The following is a 22,157-nucleotide window of genomic DNA, read 5'->3' on the forward strand; positions in this document are numbered from 1 at the left end:
AAGAAGGCTAAATCTGGAGATAAAAATACAGGGCAGAAAAGACCTGTAACCACTCATTCTTCCAGAAGCATTCAAGGATGGGGGTTGGTAGAAGGCAGTTGATATGAAAATGGGCAATACAAGTGGAACATTATGGTGATTACATAACTTCATCTGATGTTGTCAATTTTCATTCTATCTTTAACAGATGGGACAAAGTTCCCAAATACCTAAAATCCAGGGTGGACTCTAAGGAAGGATATTCCTGAGAACCATTGAGCTAAATGATGCTCTACCTCTGGAGACCAGATCCAGCATGTAATCAGTAAGAAAGGTATGGGGAGTAGCCCAAGTTGCTGCTGCGCATGTATCAACCATGGACATTTTAGATTTAAAAGGTGAGGAAGTAGCCATGGATCCAGTGGAATGGGCCTCTAATGATTTTGGTAGAGTAATGCCCAATTTGTTATAAACAAATAAAATACAATCAATCAGTAAGCCATCTAGATAAAGTAACTCTCGTAACCAGTTTTCCCAATTTGATTTCTGTAAATGAAACAAACAATTGGTCAGTATTTCTGATGTCTTTTGTTCTATGTAGGTAAAAACGTAATTTCCTATGGACATCCAATAAATGTAACATGTATTTACCCTTGTTAGCAAATTTAGGAAAGAATACTGGCAAATTAATGGACTGGTTTCTATTACATTTTGACACCACCTTAGGAAGGAAGGATTCATTAGTACATAATGTAACTCTATCCTTGTGAAAAATCAAATATGGTGGTTCAGAGGACAAAGCTTGAATCTCAGAAATTTGTCTGGCAGAGGTGATAGCTACCAGAAAAATTGTCTTCAAAGAAAATATTTAAGGTCACATGTAGCTGCTGGTTCAAAGGGGGATTGACTAAGAGTCTGCGGTACCAGATTCAGATCCCATGGGGGAGTAGGATCTTTGAAAGGGCATTTCAGCAGAAGAGCACTTTTCAAGAAGGCTTTACTCAATTTATGAGATGCCACAGAAGAACCATCAAAACTAATATGAACATTTGATATGCCTGCTTATTGAACTTTAATGGTTGATGAACTAGTTCCTTCTTTAAAAAGATGGGTCAAAAATTCAAGGATGCTATGCATGGGGACTGACAAAGGTTCAACATTATTTTGATGAGCCCAGTGAACAAACCTCTTCCGTTTTCTAGAATAGACTTTTCTGGTAGAAGGTTTATGGGAAGACAAAAGTATCTGATGGACAAGAGAAGACAGCATAGGTTGTCAGAAGTCTGATCCGGAATCCAAAGATGGTGAAGCAAGTGAGGCCAAAGGAAGGGGAACCAAATTTGTCAAGGCCAGTAAGGTGCAATCAGGATGACTTTCCTTTTTAACATCACAGCTTTCTGTAGGAATTTCAAAATGAGCAGAATGGGTGGATGAGTGCAAAGTAGACCGCGGGGCCAATCATGAAGTGGAGCATTCCTCAGTGATTCTCCCTATAGGGGGATTAGGGCAAAGCATCTGCTGCATTTGTTGTTTAGGGAAGAAAAAGAAATAAAGACTGCAGCAAGGCTGCTCCACTGACAGAAAATCAATTCTGTGACATTCATGTTGAGGGACCATTCATGAGGTGAAGAATGCACTTGCTCAGTTTGTCTGCTATCACACTGAACTTCCTCGGTATGTGCTTTACTATAAGAAAGCTGTTGGATGAGATCACTCATTACCACACTCTGACAACTTCTCAGCATAAGGGGTAAAACCTGATCCCTCCTTGTTTGTTGATGTACCAAACTACTAACATGTTGTCCATCTGAACAGCAATCATCTCCAGAGGGAGAGTATCCTGGAAGGTTTGCAATGCTAAAAGCAATACTCTCTTCTCTAGGACATTGATATGCAAGTTGGCCTCTTCGGAGGAACAAAGTGCCTTGGACTGTTTTTCCCAGAAAATCCCCCCCACACACACACACTCCAACTGGGAAGTATCCATGGTCACTATGGCCTTGAGCTGAGGGGGACTAAATAAACGGCCTTGTAGAACCTGGTCTGATTGAATCCACCATCTGTGATCTCTCCTGCATATCTGAGTGATTCAAATCAAATAAGACACGGACTGGTGAAGCACTGACCATTGTGTGGCTAGCATCCATTGAAGAATTTTCATGTAAAATCTGGCTAAAGGTACTAATGAAATTGCTGCTACCATTCAGCCTAGAGCCTTAAGGAGCAGATGGGCTGAAATTTTGATACTGCAGATTATCTTTCTGACCTGTGATCTTATGGTCTGAACTCTTGAAAAAGGTAATGAAGCTATGGTTGACTTTGTGTTGAGAATTACTCCAATGAACTCTACAGTCTGAGCTGGCTGAAGTTGAGAGCTCTTGAAGTTTATGGCTATCCCCAGAAGAAAGCATGTCTGAAGAACCCGATGCCTTGCCCTTATCAGTTGATGCCTGGTCAGAGTGGAAATAAACCAGTCTAAATATGGAAACTGCAGTCTCAAGTGAGCTGCCACAACTGCCATGCACTTGGTAAACACCTTTGGGGCTGTGGTGAGACCAAAGGGCAGACCTCTGAACTGGTAATGACTGGCTCCCTGCCAGAAGCATAAATACCTTCTGGATAGTTTGTTCATCTTTATGTGATAGTATCCATCCTGAAGGTCTACAGAGCACATTCAGTTGTCCTTGCCCAGAAATGGGAGAATGGACTGGACCATGACCATCCAAAACTTGGTACACTGAACTGAACTAAGTTGCTGACATCCAAAATTGGTCTTCAGCCCCCGTTTTCTTTGGCACTAAAAAGAACCTTGAGTAAGTTCTGGACCCTAACTGGTCTGCCAGGACCTCTTCGATGAACATTTTTTTCTAATTACCTTTGTATTTGAATTGCTGCTTGTTCCCTCTGACTGGGCAGAACATTGGGGATATTTCTTGATATTGGAGAAGGAAGGGAAAATGGAATTATATAACCTCTGGATATAATACTCTGCACCCAAGTATCATTTGCTAATTCTAGCCAGGCTCGCTTGTGCAGAGAAAATTGACCTCTGATTGCCTCCAGAGGTAGACAATCTGCCCTCCTTTCAGGAAAGAATCTCTGGAGCCTGTTTTTGTGGGTCACCTCTGCTGCAGGGGCATCGTTGTCCATTCAAGTTCCCTCCTCTGCTTGCAGGGGACTTTCTTCCAAGTGTCCTCAAATGGACCCTGAGACTTCTTGAACCACATCTTATGACCACCTCATTGATTCCTAGTAAAGGATCTTTGAGGGGTCGATAAACATATGCCCACAGCAGACAGGGTCCTTCCATCCTATTTACACCTGAATATTGTGGCCTTAGCTTTGGGGCCTAACAGACACATGCTGCCAAAGGGGGCATTGACAATTGATGAACTGAAGGGCTCCACATAATCACATAAGCACATCCAGACATGCATCCTAATGGAAATGCCTGTACCAGCTGCCCTTGAGGTTCCTTCGGCTACATGCAAAACTAACGTCATGGAAGAATTAGAAATGGACTGCAGGGTAGCCAACTGAGAAGCCATAGATGACTGAACTTCTTCAGGAACAGATCCTAACAGGGTAGTTGACAGCTCTTAATAAAATCCCTCTGAAGTCTTGTGAAATATGCCAAATAATTCAGTGACCTTAAAGTGAAGGTCGCTGAAGCACAGACACACTTCCCAAATCTGTCCATCGTGAGAGACTCCCTGTTGGGGAGATGGACTGTGGAACTTTCCTCAGCAAGTTCCTTCTTTGTGGCCACTGCTATGACCATGGCATCAATGGGCACCCTTTTTCTCCAAAACTGTCTGTCCACAGGTGGTACCATAATCTAATGTGGTCTCTGAGGTATGGGTTCAATGGTGTCAGGTTCCTTTGATGCTCACTGAGAGATCAACTCAATGAGCACATCCTCAGGCGGAATCACACAGATGGTAGATGGTCCAGTACCAAAAGCCTTCATGAATATGGACTCCTAAGCAGATGGGTTGCTGGGTGTCCAGACACCTCTCTGCATAAGGATTTCTAGGATGTCTCCAAACAAGACATATTCAGGAGGTGAACATGGGAACCCTTTACCTTTATCGAAATCCATATCTTCTGTGATAAACTCCTCTGGAGAGTCTAGATGATTCCTCTTGTACATCTTCTTCTTAGGGACCCGCTCAGTGGGATGCTCTGGAGAGGTGTCAGAAGAAGAAATCAAGATTCCCTGTGTGGAAGCCTGGGGTCTTGGTACTGGCTTTCCTTGTGGAAAGAGTTGGTGAGGCTCCGAGCAGACAAACATCAAGGCTGTAGATTTTGGATTAGGGGGATGGATCCATTCATCCTGCAAACGCAGAAAAAAACTCTCTTCACAGCCTTGAAGGCAGACTGCCCTGGAGAAAAGGAAGAGCTTGGATCTGAAAAAGTCAGCTTTTGGACTGGAGCCTTACCCCGCTTTAAGGGCAAAATGCTAAGGTGGAAGCTTGAGCCGAGCTATCCAGTGCCAAGGCTCCAAGGTGCAGAGATGGCTCTGAAAGCTTTTGAGCTGACCTCAACACCTCAGATCTGACGGGGAAGCTACGCCTCCAAGAGCTCTTTGGATTTAATGGGATTGGAGCATGCAGAGCAAACTTCAGATCTGAGGAGCAAGAGACAGCCAGACAACTAGGATTCAGGGACTCTGAAACCACAGAGTGAGTCAGAGGAGGAATTTGTAGTGAAAGTATAGCAGAAAAACAGACCTCCTGACCCAGAAGGGTAACAGCTAAAGGAACACCCATCTGTCCCTATGTCAAGAGAATCTTCTTCACCACATCCTCTTCTGTGAGACTTCTGGAAGAGAGTTTGGAAAGGACTGAAGGAGAACTAGGTCTCTCCAGAAAAGGAAAAGGAATCCTAAAGTGTACTAGATCATACAACCATGAATACTGAGTCCTCGGAAAACCACTTACTGAAGAAGGTCCACAACCTGTCTGATCCAACTTGGATTGCGTTGGGGCTGAAACGGTTGGGTCTGGTCATTTTGATTTGCTTAGATCTGAAGTAGACAGATCAGACAGCTTTGATTTCTTTGGCTCTGAGGTTGAAGTTGGATTCTGATGAGGTCTTTTCTTTGAGGAATCTGAAGCAGATGAGGATAAGAAAGGCCCCGGATACATTGTTTTAGAAGATTTTGCTTATGTTTTGGTTTTGGGAGATTTATCTCCTGGTATAGCCTCTCCAAAGTAAGATGGCAAAGGCCTTTGATGATCAATTTGTTTTTGCATTCTACTAATGCTCTGGGATTAAACCCATGGCAGACTGAACAGTCTTCCTGCAAGTGAAGCAGCCCTAAATAGTGGACACGCAGTGCGTGCGGGCATCTGAAAATGGTAGCTTATGCCCACATTTAGTACACTTCTTAAATCCCTGCCATTCTGCACCACAAAAATACAAAAGGAAAACACTAAAATGAACACTACTTCAAACAATTTTTTTTAAACAAGATAACATCAAGAGAAAAAGAGAGAGAAGAGAAAGTACCAGCAATGGTATTAAGGACTACACCAAACTGCAGAATTACAGAAAAGATACTAATAATAGTATAGAGTGGTACACAAGTACAGGAAAGCAGAAGGATGTCAACTAGTGTGATAGGTAAGGGAGAATCTATATAACCAAAAATAAAACAGAATGAATAAGACATTGAAGAAATATTAATAACACTTAATCTTACAAAAAATGCTTGAGAGTGTTGGCAACCACATCTTTCACTAAAAGAGGCAAACGAGATCTGAGGTAATTGGGATTGGTGCACTAAGGGTAAGGGAAGAGCTCAAGAGTTCTTGGTGGCCACAAGCTTTAGCAACGGCCAGGTTGGATCCGAGGGATCGGATCTAAACTCATCTGTTGAGGATAGAATGAAAATTGACAACATCAGATCAAAAGTTATGTACTTGCCATAATAACAGATCCTTTTATTCTAGTTTGTCTGATTTGCTGTGTGTATCCTTGAGCAGCTTGTCAATTCCGACTTAGCAGGATCAGTGCTCAAGCCCCTTAAAAATTTTCTTTTCCATAATGCTCCCTTCCCCTTGTTACCTCAGATGCTGTTTGAAATCTTAAGAGCTAGGTACAACTATTCTGTGCCAATAAGGACCCAATGGACTGTAACCGGAGGATCACTCAAGCTTTATAGAATAGGGAAGGGGGAAAGTGAGTGAATTGTTATACTGACTAGACTAAAATGGAAGGATCTATCCCTATAATAAGCATTTAAGTTTTGTATTTTATTAATTCGGTAAATCCCATCAGACGCACATGATGGAATCCCAGGCTATGGAGACCCCAAGGTGGCCTCACTCAGGATGGCAGCACCAAATTACAGTTTAGCTATGGAGGTATAGTCTAACTTATAATGTTTGATGAAAGTGTACATGGATGTCCAGGTTGAAGCATCACAAATATCACCTAGTGAATAGACTCTGAAAAAGGCTGTAGAAGTTGCCATGGCTCTAGTAGAATGATCTCCTGGCTTAATAGGAAGAGTTTTTTTATTTCTAAGTGTATGACTGAATGTGAAAAGCATTCCAATAACCATCTTGAAAGTGATACCTTACACTCCTTTTTTCCCCAAATCAGTTTTGAGTAAATGAAAAGAAAAGCTGCTCATCTTTTTTGAATTGTTCTGTTCTGTGAAGGCAGAAATGCAACTGAGTACATCCAATGTATGCAGTATGTATTCTTCTTTGTATCCTTAATTTGGAAAAAGACAAATAGGTGAATGCGTTGTGAAATATTTGACCTGAAAGATACTTTGGAAATAAAGGATGGATTTGTTCTTAGACATACTCTGTCCATCTGAAAATCAAATAAGGAGGAGAGCAGGACAAAGCTTGGAGTTCTGAAAGTCTTGTTGCTAAAGTAATGGCTACTAGAAAATAGTTTCCCCAAGAGAGGTATTTAAGTTTTAAGATGCTGGCTCAAAAGGGCTTTGTGAACGCCTCCCCATAAACAGTTCTGGTCACAAGGAGGAACTGGATCTCTAATCAACTTTCTTAATAAAAAAAATGTTCCTTTAAGAAATACTTTGCATAGTTTGTGTAAGGTTAGAGAAAGTTCCTGAACCCCAATGTGAAAACTAAAAATTACTGCCAAGTGGGTCTTATTGGTGGAAAAACTAGAGCTTGAATTGAAAAAAAAGATGCAAGAAAGCTTAGGATTCTGATACAGAAGTTGAGAAAGGATCAATGTTTTGTGGGCAAGCCCAAGACACCAATCTTTCCCATTTGCTACGGTAGATTTTTTAAGTGAATGTTTTCTGGGGAGCTGTTAGAAATTTGAATACTTCCATGGGAAAAGAATAATCTTTAGCCATCAGTGAAACTGGAGAAACCAAGAGATTAGATTCAAACTGTGCAGGTCCTGCTGAGGCTTCCCAAGGTGAGAGAACAGATCCAGAATGGAATGATCCAGGAGTCAAGGAGGCTCTATCAAGTGAGGCCTAAGAAGGGGAAACCAAAACTGCTGCCTTGCAACTCCAAGCCTTCTTCAGAAATTTGGACATTAGGGAAGAGGTGGGTAAGCACAAAGTAGCCTGGAGAGGGCACTGCTGAGTCAGAGAATCCCTTGTTGGTTGTCCTGGATGGGGGATCATGGCCAAATAGCTGCTGCATTTGGTGTTGTGTGTGGAGGCAGACTGCAGCAGGGAGTGCCACAATAAGTGATTATCTTCTTGGCTGTTGTTCGATTGGGGGGGCACTTGTAAGGCATTAGGAGACCCCTGCTGAACCTGTTCACAAGGCAGCTGAGTACCCCTGGGATGTGCATGTGTTGCAACCAGAAAGTGGTGGGAGGCTATTGCCCATTGCCAGACCCTCATAGCTTCCTGATATAAAGGCTAAGATCTGGATCCCCCTTGTTTGTTGATGTGTCAAACTAACATAATGTTGTCCAATTAGATGGAAATCATGCCCAGTGGAAGGTGTCCTGAAGACTCTGCAATATTAAGAGGAAAGCCCTCAACTCCAAGACATGTAGGTGAAGATTGGTCTCGTTGTCCGTCCACAGACCTTGAACCATCCTCCCTTGATAATGCCCCCCCCCCCCCACACACACACACACAGACACAGACACAAGAGAAGATGTGTCCGTGGTTACTGTTGCTACTGGAAGTACTGCATGAAAATGTATTCCTACCTGAATTGTTTAGAATTGTAACAACTGCTAACAATGCCTTTTGGATGATTATGTAATGATTTACAGAGTAACCATTTGAAATGCTGAGACCTGCTAGACACGGTCTCAAAACACAGAAACTGAATGGCTGAAAGATTTGACTTATACATACTAAGTCCAAGATGCCATTTCTTGGAATATTTTGTTTTCTTTGGGGTATAGCAATCTCAGAGTTGGTGTACATAAGTTCAGGGTGTGGGGGGTGCAGGGGGTGCTAAGGAGAAGAACGATGTTTAAGATCTGCTTTTCTCCTGTGTTTCCAGTTTCTTTTTTCAGCTTTCCGGCACTTGGCATTTCGAGTTCCATCATTTCAACCGGGAGCTAATTACCAATTTTCGTCTCTTAAATCTCATTCCTCATCCAAAACATTTGTTCTACATGTATTGCTCCCACAACTCCATTTTTATATGTAATTTACTATTACCATTTTCTAAAGATCCCACTTCCTATTCTTTTATCTCTGTTAACAATATTCACTTATTTAAGTATAGTTGGTTTAGATTTTCATTTCCATTTTCTAATAACCTTTCTGGCAGCCACCAGAATTCAACTTAACAAGGCCTTACTAGACAATTCAGATCCGTATCCCAGCTCAAAAAAATAATTACCTTAGTTACACTCATTTGCTCACCCAGTATTCCTGACAGAGTACTCTGTAGGGAATTTTTAGAGTGCCAACTCACTACACTACCAAAACATATGTTCCCAGTTACCATTTTCTTCCCCATCACACCTCCAACATTTGTCATCTATGTCAGGACAAATTATTTGCAATCTGCTTGGGTATAAAAGTATCTATGCAAACATTTCCAGACAAAAATCCTAAATCTTCTAGACTTTGTTGCATATTTGGAAGCAATACATATGCTCTCCCATTGTTTCTTTGTGAATTGCATATCTAATCTCTCTTTCCATTTTTTTCTGCTCTCTTTTGGTTGATTCCTATAGTTATTGTGCAATATTTTGCATGCCCTACTAATTTTTCCTGCAGCTTCTGTTCTTAATTCAATTAAAGTGTAGGTCTTTCATTAAGGATTCCCCTATCCTTTCCTTTGTGTCTCTATTCTGATATCAGTCTTTGATAAGGAAGGCAATCACTAGCTTGCAATCCAAATGTTTTCTTGGCCTCTTCCCATTCTATTACCTTTCCTTCTCTAATTATTTATTTCCAATACCTTAGTTCCTTTGCTAGCTTCCTCTTATCTATTCTCTGTACCCCTAATTGTAGTCATCCCTACTGGCAGAATCTTCTTTCTCCATTCCCATGTTGGCTTAGTTTCTTTTTGCTGCTTTATGAACAGAATATTCTGTAAGACTTTTGAGTCCAAAATCCCATTCTTTTTTTTATTTCTTGTATTACCCCCTGCTTCATTATCTCTTTCCACTTTGAATTGCAGCTTTCTGTTTGCATTATATACAAGAGCCTTAACTGTGTACCTCTTAAATATCCCTTCAAATCAGATAATACTAAACCTCCTTGTTGTGTTGGGAGGATCAACTTATCCCACTTGACTCTTGCTCTCTTCCCCTCCCAAATAAAATCCTTCAACTCTTTATTAATAACATTTTCCAACTCAGTTGGTAAAATATGGAATCAACTACCTCAAGACCTCACAACTCTAACATCTCTCCCACTATTTAAAACTAAACTAAAACTCTTCTTTTCCAACCACTGGCTTTGCTCTTGCAATAACCCAGACTAACCATTCTTTTATCTCCTTGCTATTTGTCTCCTTACATCCACTCTTTTTCTTATATCTAACACTCTAAATTATCCTCTATAAAACTGTTTCTGTTACTTATTTTCTAACAAAGGCATATAATCACTACTTTTCAACTTCTTACAAAGAAGTAATAGGGTAACTAAGTAGGTACTTTACTTGTAGTTTTCTACTTTACTAAACCTCTTATTGTACTCAAATGTTTTTACTTCCTGCTGTAGGTTTAATGTACATGTTTTTAGATTTTATTTGTATATGTTGATATATTATTGTTCATTTTTTGTTTATTCTTACTATAGTAGTATTGTAGAGGAGCTTTTCTCCCCGGGCCTCCACTGAAAATGGGCATGTATCCAGTTGGACTAGCCCGGTAAACAAATGTAAAATAAATAAATAAAAATAAAATAACTGTCCATAATTTCTCCTCTGGTTAATAAGAATATGCCTGACCTGTGTATACAACTAGAGAGTCTAAAACCATTTTTACTGTTTGTATTTTACATGCAAGAACTTCCAGTATCGCAGTTTTTGTAATCTTTTGTTTAGTCTCTTCCCACATACCCTTAGCTGCCATAACCAAATCCTTTTTAATCCATACTCCTAAATTCTTCATTTTATCATGTCCCCATAAATATTGGTATTGCTGGACCAATTTATGTGTGGGTACATCATTTATAGCCATAGCCTTTGTTTTATCTTCCTTAATTTTATATCTCGAAAAAGCCCGGAATTGTCTCCAAATATTCCACTTCACTGAGATGTCCTTTTCTGTTTCCACCAAGTACAAAATAATATCATCTGCAAATAATGCCAACTTTTCTTGAACACCATGCCAATTATATCCTTGAATTTCTAAGTCCCTTACTTACTTTGCCAGTGCTTCTAAATATAAAGCAAATAAAGGGAAAATATGACACCCTTGCCTAGTTCCTCTGTTCAGACACAACTTATCAGAGAGGAATCCTCCCACTTTGATTCTTGCCTCTGGTCTCTCATATATCCTTCTAATTAACCTTATTATTGCATCAGGAAATGCAAATGCTTCCATTCCCCTACTCATAAGATCCCAGCTTACTCCGTTGAATGCTTTCTCTGCAGCAAGACCTACTAATAACAGCAGTATTTTCTTACATTCTGCTTCCCTCTGGATCATCATTGTTCTATTAATCTTGTCAAATGTTTGCCTCCCCTCCACAAAAAGTACAGTTTTGTACCTACCATAAATGTAGATGTTCGAGTGTTCACACTGCTGCAGTCATCACACTTGGGTTTTCCTGCCGTCAGGCAGTCCCGCAGTCGGCCAGAGTTCCAATGTCTTGGTCTGGTGTTGGTTGCTGTCGTTTCTTCCCTGACATCAGTACGCCAGGGGTATATAATATGCATCCGACGCCATTTTCTTCGTTTTTTCTTGCCCCAGATGTCAGGTGCCCCCAAGTGGGTAGGCAATACGTATTGCTAATCAAAAATATACATATAAAATAAAAACAATACCTTCAGTTACCAGCAAATACACCCCAAAGGTTGTATAGGATAGAAGGGTATAGATAAGTCCAGCTAGTTCAGAGGGGATGGAGGGAGGGTAACATGGACTGCAGCAGTGTGAACACTCGAACATCTACATTTATGGTAGGTACAAAACTGTACTATGTTCATCGTGTTACACTGCTGCAGTCATCACACTTGGGTTGAATCCCAAAGTTAAGTTTGGGTGGCTGGTCTATAAAGAATTAGGATTGGCTAAGAGGCCCTGCAGAACTGCAGTGGCAAAACCTGCTCTGGATTTAGAGTAAAGAGGCAGGTGGTAATGCTTGGTGAAGGTGTGCACTGAACTCCAAGTTGCAGCCTCCAAAATTTCCATGGTAGGTACTCCTCTGACAAAGGCTGGGGAAGTGGCTGTTGCCTTGGTGGAATAAGGCCTAATGTTATTAGGGACTGATTTTCCATGCTGTGTGTAGCAGTACCGAATACAGTGTCCTATCAATTTGGATATAGTCTGCTTTGAGATAGCCTTGCCTTGTGATCCTGCAGCATATGCTACAAACAGCTGTATTGGCTGGCTCAAAAGGTGGTAGGGTCAGTTTTTCCAAAACGAAATTGAGGTCCCAAGTTGGTGTTGGTGCTCTCCAGGGCGGTCTTATGTTTTTAGCCCCTCTGAGGTACTGCTTTAGCAAGGGATGAGAGAATAAAGGAGGATCCGTGTTGTAATGTGCAGAAATGGCAGAGGCGTGAATCTTAATTGATGAAAAGGATAGGCCTCTGTCCAGCATCTCAGTTAAGTATTGTAAAATCTGAGGAATGTTTGGAACAAGAGGGTCAAGGCTGTGAGCTTGGTTCCAGGTGCAGAAACTCTTCCATTTTTCTGAGTAAGCTTTCCTGGTGCTAGGCCTCCTGGCCTCCAAAATGACATCCATAACAGCTTTAGAGAGAGGTGTTGCCCATTTGACTAAAGTATCTGCCATGCAGCCAGGTTTAGGGTTTTGAGCTGACCGTGCAGGATCTGATTGTTTTGTTGAGTCAGAAGGTGTGGAATTTGGGGCAAAATCCATGGTGGGCCCCGAGCCAAGTTCCTTAAGATAGGGTACCAGTGCTGGCATGGCCAGTCTGGAGCAACCAGGATCATCTGTGGTTTTTCTTGTCTGGCTTTTAGAAGTACCTTTGAAAGGAGAGGCAGTGGTGGGAAGGCAAAGACTTTTAGGTTTTTCCAGCTGAACAGAAGAGCTTCCACTTTCCATGCTTGTTTGTGATAAGTCCTTGTGCAGAATTTTTGTAGTTGGCAATTCAGAGGGGAGGCAAAAAGATCTATGTCTGGGCATCCCCATTTTTGTGTTACCATGCTGAAGATTTGTGGATTCAATTTCCATTTGTGAGGGTCCATGATATTTCTGCTTAGGTCGTCTGCCAGAGTATTTTTCTTTCCTGGCAGGAATTGTGCTTGCAGGTGAACTTGGTACGTTAGAGTTGTGCTCCACAAGGTCATGGCTTGCCTGCATAGGGGATAAGAATGAGTGCCCTCGTGTTTGTTTATGTAACACATTACTGTGGTGTTGTCTGTCTTTAGTAATAGTTGTCCTGGATGTAGACAGGCGCAGTAGATAAGCCAAAGGGCAGTGCAGAGAATTTTTAGTGCATTGTACCAGCTTTGAATCGGAGGTATCTTCTGCAATTTTGTCTGATAGGGACATGCAGGTATGCCTCTTTGAGACACAGAGTAACAAGCCAAGCCTTCTTGCCCAGCATGGGTAGAAGCTGCTGTAATGTCAACATTTTGAATTTCGGAATATCCAGGTAAGTATTCAGAATTGAAAGGTCCAGTATAGGCCTCCAGGCTTTGTCCTTTCTGGGGACCAGAAAGAGTCTTGAGTAAAATCCTTGTCCTTGTTCCTGTTGTGGTACTTTTTGTATAGCTCTCATGTCCATGAGGGCTGAAATTTGTTTTTGTGCCTCTGCCCATTGATTTTGTGGCAGGTCTGGCATTCCTTTTAGCTTTGGTAAAATATGAAAGTGGAATCTGTAACCTTGAGACACAATATTCAGGACCCATTTGTCTTGGGTGATTGTTTGCCAGTTTTGAGAAAAAAGTGCTAGTTTTTCTCCTAAGGGGGCTTCCAGAAGGGACGTGCTTGGCGTACGCAAAGGAAAGCCATTGTGACTGTTTCCTGTAAGGATGAAACTTGTCCTCACCTCCTTTTGGGGTTGAGGTGCCCCACTATCTTTGTCTGTTTGAACCTTGGGGTTGAGATCTGCCTCTTGGGCGTCTGTATCTGCCTCTCTGTGGCCTGTCTGACACTGGAAAGGACCAATTTTTTGTTGGCCAATTTCTGCTAAACCGAGGTGGCTGTACGTGTAAGAAATCCTTGACTGTTTGCATAGATTTAGCTTTATCCTCCATTTTCTTTAACACCTCTTCTGCCTTAACACCAAACAAGGTATCATGTTGTAAAGGAGCATCCAATAACTTTGCCTTAACATGATCAGGTAAACTCTGTTCTTTTAACCAAGCATGTCTTCGAATAACAGAAACAGTTAACTGTGGCTCTACAAGAGGCCTCTAAAGAATCAAAACCACATTGCAGAGTATGTTTTCCCACCTGTTCAACTGCATGCAATAAATCCTGCATTTCTTTACAATCAGGAGCTTCTGAGCTAGCAAGCATTTTCTGTTTTAACTGAGCCATTAAATATTGTTGGTACTTAAGCATGTGAAACTGGCAATTTAATGTTCTTACTGCTGAAGTTGCAGACGTGTATACTTTCTTCCCCCATCTATCCAAAGCTCTGGAATCTCTGTCAGAGGGTACTGGATTTTTTGCAATGGAAGCCTTAACCCCTTTTGGACCCTGGGAAATAGTTTCTGGATCAGCAGAAGGGTTTTTGTAAAGAAACTTGTGAGAGTCAGGGACTCTATAATACCTATCTGGCTTGGCTGGAGCAGGGGGCAAAGAGTCAGGAGATGAGCTGGATTCAGAGAACGCATCACTCACAATGTCTAGCACAGGCGGAATAGCCAGGGGCCTGTGCTGAGGCAATAAGAGGAAATACCTGAGCCTTTTCTTGGATTCTGAGTATTCCTGACTTTCCCAATGGAAATGTTCCCTCATGGTATGTAAAGTTTCCCCAAAAGAGTAATCCTCAGGAGGAGAGGCTGAAGGGAAAGATTCCTCAGCATCAGAGTCCTCATAGGGGGGGGTAAAGAGTATCCCTGGTCTGAAGAGGAATCAGAGGAAATGGAAACCTGATCAGAGGAGTCATAGTCTGTATCCTACCTAGGCCTTTTCTCAGGAGGGGGATGGGAACCCCTGATTAGAGTAATGAGGTCTTCGGCCATTTTAAGCATCTGTTTCTTAGGCATGGAGGACTGTCCAGGAGAATGCTGTACTTGTTTCTTTGTCTTTAATGGTACCTTTGTCTTGGCTGTTGTTTTAATGGTAAGTTGTGAAGGCTGAAAACACCCTCAGAAGCCGGTGCCTGCTCAGCGGCTCCGGACCCATCTGAGGGATTAGTTTCCGTAGGCCCAATACCTTGAGTTTCCAGAGGCCTAGATGACTCCACGTGGGAGTCGGAAAAGGCTTGTGGCTCTGAGGTAGCGGGTGTCAGGGGCTGCAAAAGAGCCTCATTGAGAACTGGTGAACCGGCGACTGGCCTAGAGGAGGTTTCGTTGTCGGTTTTGGACCTCAGATGTTTGTCTTTATCCTTGTCTTTGCTTTTTTCATTATTGAGGTCATCAGCTGATCGACAGCATGGTATAATTGAACCTTCGGCCAAAGTAGTGTAAAGCAAAATCAAAACGTCTCTTTATAGTGTGTTTGTTGAATCTAGCACAAAACCGACAACTAGTGACGTCGTGATCAGGGCCTAGGCATGGAATACAGTAAGAGTGGAAGTCCTTATGAGGTATTTGCTTCCCACAAGAAATACAATTATTAACTTTTTCTGACATCGGTCTGAGGCAAGAAAAAGGTTTCCCCAACAGGGTACTTAGCTTTATTGAAGACTTCGGATCTGAAATTCGACTTCGGATCTGAAATTCGACTTCGAAAATCTCAGGAGTCGGCCGACCGGCACTTGCGAACTGCTTCTGCTACGGGCACCGCGCGGCAAGAAAGATTGTAGAAAATGGCGTCGGATGCATATTATATACCCCTGGCGCACTGACGTCAGGGAAGAAGTGACAGCAACCGACGCCGGACCAAGACTTTGGAACTCTGGCCGACTGCGGGACCGCCTGACGGCAAGATAACCCACGTGTGATGACTGCAGCAGTGTAACACGATGAACATCCACATTGGTCCCTGTCAATTTTGGCATCACCTTTGCCATTGTTTTAGCCATTATAGATATAAACAGTTTATAATTATGGTTTAGAATTGAGATGGGCTTATATGAAGCTGGATCAGATGGGTCTTTGTCATTTTAGGAATTACAGCCACTAATGCTTTTTTTTTTCAGGTCAGGTTTTACTTTAGGGTGCATTTGAATTGTTGCAGGTTATTTAAAAGCTTGATGTGGTTTGGAAGTTTGTTCCATGCCATGGAGACAGTGACAGGGAATAGTGAGTCACTATTGTAATTATTAGATTTATTAGCAAAAGTTAGTTTAAGTACTGAGGATCTTAGGGTTCTATTTGGTACATGCCATTAGATGAGATTTGACAATGAGTGTGTTTTAAGTAGATGGTGAAGTATTTTGTGTGCTGTGAGTATCTGGGAAAGGGTGATATGTTGAGGAAGTTCAAGCCATTTGAGGGTATTGAGCACTGTGCAGTGATGGGAGCGGTTTAAGAGGCTGCAGGCAGATTTGCTAATTTTTCTGTAGATTTGCTTTCTACTTTGTGTTTGATGGAAGAGTTGAGATTTGTGATTATTGTTGAGGCATACAGGAGGGTAGGAAAGAGAAGTAAGGTGGCAGCTTTTTTAATATGATCACTTAGCAGGTTCTCTACTCTGTAAAGAAAGACTAGTTTGCAGTGTGTCTTTTTGACTGCAGTGTCAATGTTCAGATCAAATTTTAACTTGATAGCACCTAGCAATTTTGTGTACTTGTGACACTTTTATTTTTTGTTTTGTTTGATGAATAATTTTAAGGTCAGTGTTGTTTTGATTTATGTTTTTAGGAAGGAATAGGAATAATTTGCATTTGTTGGAGTTTAAGAGCAATTGATATTTATTTAACCAGTTTTCTATGGAGGTGAAAGCTTCCTGTGTAATGGTTTCTGATGTGGGAAGATTTGGGGCTGAGCAAACTACAGTTGAGTCATCAACATAGTGTATTACAGTGGTGAGTTTTGTTTCCTTGTGCGTGTCATTAATGAAGATTTTGAAAAAAACTGACCAAAGTATAGAACCTTCCGATTGGAAGGAATGTAGGTTGGAATTCATTCCATTTTACAGACTGAGAGGGATTGTTTAGGTAGCTGGTGAACCAGCAAGTTGAGGGAATTGTGAAGCCTGTAAGATTTAGTCCTTGGAGGAGAAGTTGATGTGAGACCATGTCAAAGGGTTTTGACAAGTCCAGCAAAAAGATGCAGAGAAAATAACCTGAGTTTTTACTTTGATTAATGGTATCTAAGAAATGTAGCTGGGTAGTTTTGGTGCTGTGGTGGGGTCAAAAGCCATTTTGGTAGGAGAAAGTAATTGGTTATCAAGTAGAAAGGCTAGGAATGCTGATGCATGCAGTTTTCAAGTACCTTGGAGAGAAAAGAAAGGATTGCTTTAGGGTGATAGCTTGACAGTTTGGTGGATGTGAGACCTTCGCATAATGATATTACAAAGGAAGCTTTCCACAGGGCTGTAATGTAGTGTTCTGTAAATGGATCGATTAATTAGAACAGATACATGGTAGCAAATGCTGTCAGCGGCTTTACAGAGGTATCTGGATGGCAAGTTGTCAAAAGCTATTGTTGTGGGTTTCAGTTTTTTTAGTGTATTCTCTTTTGGTATTTGTCTGGATGGTTGATAGGTTGAGTTGGGTTGTGGAGCTATGGTCAGGGGCAGTTAGGTGTTGTGGGTGTAGGTTGTTATTGTTTTGAGTTAAGCAGAATACTGGATATGAAGTGTTTGTTGAATATTATCTGCAGGGTCCCTGATGGTTTCACATGTAAAATGATTTGGGATGGGTTTTCTGACTGGTTTTAGGAGGTTGCTTACATTTTGCCATTTGTATATCATAACAAACATGTGCCTTTGTGTTGTTTCTGAGGTACTGATATCAGTCTAGACAGGATTGGGTTCTAGTTTTGTGCCATGGTTCACTCATGTTTCAGTGGGGCTTGTTGGTTTAGTATAGTTAAGAAGGTGTTATGAAGTAACAGGCTGCCTCATCTAGATGCAGATATTTGGGGGGTTCCCAGTCACATTGTTTAAGTGCGTCATTAAATATGGATTTATCAAAATTCGTTAAGTTTCTCACAGAGTTGATGTATAGGGGTTTGGGGTGTCTTTTGGTATTCTTTGTTAATGTAGATGGGGTGATTGCTGAGTGAGTCTGGGGGGGGTGCTGGCTAGTTTGATTTTTTCAGGGTTGTTTGAAAATATGCAGTCTAGTATGATTTGTTTTTATACTTTGTCATATCAAGTTGGTTGTTAGATCAGTTGAGTGAAATAACAGAGGCTAATATTACAGGGGAGGGGGTTAGGGCTGTTTTTTTTAGATGCCCCATCTATGTTAAGGTCACTGAGTAAGACAGCTTTTTGGTTGCAAGTAGATAAGTAGCCAAGTATGTTTTCAGTAGTCTTTGTATGTTGGGGAGCAGGGATGTAGGCAGCTACAATGATTATGGATTTCTGACTGTTTAGATGGAGTTTGGCTATTAGTAATTCTTCACTGCTGTATTGCAGAATACTTGGTAGGTGGGTATGGATTTATAAGGTGGCTTGAAAGATGATGGCCACACCCCAGCTTGTTTACCAATTCGGTATTTCCTAATGATGGTGTAACCTGGAAGAATGATTTCTTCATCTTTAATTTCAGGTCTTAACCTTGTTTCAGTTATAAAGTACAGTTGTGTACACTTACCATAAATGTAGAAGTTCGAGGGTATTCACTGTTGCAGTCATCATACTTGGGTTATCCTGTCAGGGGTAGCCCTCAGTCAGCCCGAATACCAGAGGCTTAGTATTTCTGCATCGGTTGCTGTCGCTTCAGTACTGACGTTGGTATAAAAACAGGCATCCAATGCCATAACATCGGTTTTTCTTGCCCCAAATGTCAGGAGCCCCTAAATAGGGAGCTAAGTTATGGTGGAAAAACACCACCAGTAAAAAGTAAATACCAATAGCCCTGTAAGGCGTGAGGAAGAGAGAGAGTGAGATACAAGAGGGCTGGAGTGTGGTAAACCAGGACTGCAACAGTGAATACACTTGAACATCTATATTTATGGTAAGTGTACACAACTGTACTATGTCTTCATGTTTCACTGTTGCAGTCATCACACTTGGGTTGATTCACGAAGCTGAAGAATTGGTGGAGACATTCAAGAAGAGCTGGGGCTGGCTAGTATGCCCTGCAGGACCGCTGTTGCAAAGCCCACCTTGGATTTGGAAAAGATAGGCAGGTGGTAATGCTTGGTGAAGGTATGAACAGAACTCCAAGTAGCAGCTTCCAGAATGTCCCTGGTAGGGACTCCTCTGAGAAAAGTTGTTGAGGTTGAAGTTGCCCTAGTGGAATGCATTCTGGCACCCTGAGGGGGTGGTTTCCCATGGTGTTTGTAACAGAAATGGATACAGTGTGCTATCCATTTGGAGATGGTTTGTTTTGATATGGCCTTGCCCTCTGCCCCTGGTGCAAAGCTGACTAGTAACTGGTCAGATTTCCTAAAGGGTTTAGTCCTATCAAGGTAGAATCTGAGCTGTATGTGCACATCTAAAGAGCACAGGATCCTTTCCTCCTTATTTTGAGGATTAGGGAAGAAGGTGGGTAAATGGACAGATTGGTTGAGAGCCACACTGGACACCACTATAAGCATGAAAGTTGGGTTAGTCCTGAGGGAGACCCTGTCAGCATGAAAAATAATGAAGGGTTCCACAGCCATAAGTGCTTGTAGCTCAGATACTCTTCTAGCTGAAGTGATGGCCAGAAGCAAGGCTGTTTTCCAAGAGAGGAATTTTAACTCTGCTTACGCTGCAGGCTCAAAGGGGGATAGTGTGAGCTTTTCCAACACAAAGTTAAGGTCCCAAGCAGGGGTGGGGGCTCTTCTTGGTGGCCTTAAGTTGTTAGCTCCTCTCAGGAACTGTTTGATAAGAGGGTGAGAGAAGAGAGGTGGCTCAGTGCTGTAATGAGCAGAGATGGCAGAAGCATATGGAGGAGGAGGAAGAGAGGCCTCTGTGAAGTAAATCTGCTAGGTAGTCCTCGATGAGAGGCAAGGAGGGCTGTGCTGTATCTGCTCCTTTAGTGTGAATCCAGGAACAATACCTTTTCCACTTGTCAGCATAGGATTTCCTTGTACTGGGTCGTCTGGCTTCACGTATGACATCCAGTGCCTGCTTGCTTAGGCTGGCCACTGGAGGAGAAATCAAGGGATAAGCCAGGCTGCAAGGTTCAGCATTTGCAACTGAGGATGCAAGAACTGTCCCTCCTGCTGAGTCAGGAGAGTAGGGATTAGGAGTAGTAGGTGCCATGGAGGCAATACTGACAGACTGCACAGTAGTGGGTACTAGTGTTGGCGTGGCCAGTCAGGGTCAATCAGGATTGCCCTTGGTCTTTCCTCCCTTATCTTGAGTAATACTCTTGTAAGAAGAGGTACAGGGGGAAATGCATAGATTGAGAGGTTTGCCCACTGGAAGGATAGGGCATCCACTTTCCAGGTCTTGTTGTGAGGTACCCTGGTGCAGAATTTGCTGAGCTGGTGGTTGTAGGGGGAGGCAAATAGGTCCACCTTTGGAGTACCCCATTTTTGGGTCACAAGGCTGAAGGTGTGGTTTAATTGCCACTCGTGTGGGTCTAGGAGATTTCTGCTTAAGCTGTCTGCCAGAGAGTTTTGGTTGCCTGGCAGGAATTGAGCTTGCAGGTGAATATGCATGGCTGAGGCCGTGTTCCACAGGGTCATGGCTAGCCTGCAGAATGGGTATGAGTGCACCCCAGGCATAATCTGATGCGTCTGTGGTTAGGGGGGTTATTCTGATGGCATATTGTACGAAAAACCAGCCCCAAAAAATTCCTCTGCAAACTCCGCCCGACATCTAAGAGTGCGTCGGTTGAAGGAAGCACAGGCTGAACAGGTCGAGACGTTGTGGTCTGGGCCTAGGCAGGGGAGGCAGTAAGAGTGGAAATCCTTATGAGGTATTTGTTTCCCACAAGTTAAGCAATTATTAACTTTATCTGACATCGGCTGAGGCAAGAAAGAGTCCCCAACGGGGTACTTAGCTTTTGAAGTCTTCGGTAGCTGAATTACAGGAGCTGGCCGACCAGGACTTGCGAACTGCTTCTGCTTCGGCACCACGCGGCAAGAAAGACTGAGGAAGATGGCGTCGGCTGACGCTTTTATACCCCAGGCGCTCTGATGTCGGGGAAAGGGCGACATCAGCCGACGCCGGACCCAGACTTTGGAATCCGGACGACCGAAGGGCTGCCTGAGGCAGGACAACCCATATGTGATGACTGCAGACGCATCCTTGAAGGACATCCCACATTTCAGGGTATGCTTGCTGACTTGCCTTGCAGAATGCATAAGCTCCTGTAATTCTTTATTTTCTGCACAGTTAGGAACGGTAGATAACTTTTGCTTAATAAGTTCCATAGTATGTTGCTGGTATTTCAGCATGTGGAACTGGCAGTTTTAATGCTCTAATGGTGAGAATTGCAGAGGTGTATATTTTTTTACCCCATCTGTCTAAAGCTCGGGAATCCCTGTCCGAGGGGGTGGGATTCTTAGCTGTAGTTGCTTTTATTCCTTTAGGTCCTTGGGAGGTGACCTCTGGGTCAGTAGTAGGATTTTTGATGAGAAATTTGTGAGAGTCAGGGACTCTGTAGTACCTGTCAGGTTTCCTTGGAGCAGGGGGTAAAGTATCAGGAATTAGACTGGATTCCATAAAGACATCATCCACAACATCCAGAACAGGAGGGATAGCTAAGGGTCTGTGCTGTGGTAGATCTAAAAATTCCCTGAGTCTCTTTGGACTGAGGATAATCCTGGCATTCCCAATGGAAATGCTCTCTCAAAGCATGTAAGGTTTCACCAAAAGAAAAATCCTCTGGAGGAGAGGCATCTGCATCTGAATCCTCATAGGCAGATAAAGGCATGTCTTCATAATCAGAAACCTCAGAGTCGTTGGGAGTCTTGGTCAGATAAAGCTGCTGGAGACAAGTCTCTCTTTCTTTTGGCAGGAGACAGCTGGCTTCCCCTAATCAGCATGATCAGGTCTTCTGCCATTTTAAGCATCTGAAATTGTGGCAAGGAAGCAGGTGCTTGAGATTGGATTGTCGGTTTTTTTAGACGTAGCTCGGACTCTTGGTCTTAGAAACTCAGTAGTTTTAGAAAGAACTGAAGACGTGAAAGAAGTTGTCGGTTTGTGTCGAATATCGGTAGTGTGAAGAGCTTCCTCAAAAGCCGGTGCCTGCACAGCAGCCCTGGACCCATCCATGGTATAGACATCTGCAGGTTCCGTAGTCAAAGAAGAGTTTCACGGCATACCGGACTCTGAACGGTTCTCTGTAGCGGCCTGCGAATCCATTAAAGCGGGCATTAGGGGCTGCGAAAGCGCCTCACTGTGTAACAGTGAAAATTTTGGACCTGTGTGGTCTGTCTCTGTCTTTATC

Source organism: Protopterus annectens, chromosome 6.part0, assembly GCF_019279795.1.
Source record: "Protopterus annectens isolate FY-2018-M chromosome 6.part0, PAN1.0, whole genome shotgun sequence".
NCBI lineage: Eukaryota > Metazoa > Chordata > Ceratodontiformes > Protopteridae > Protopterus > Protopterus annectens.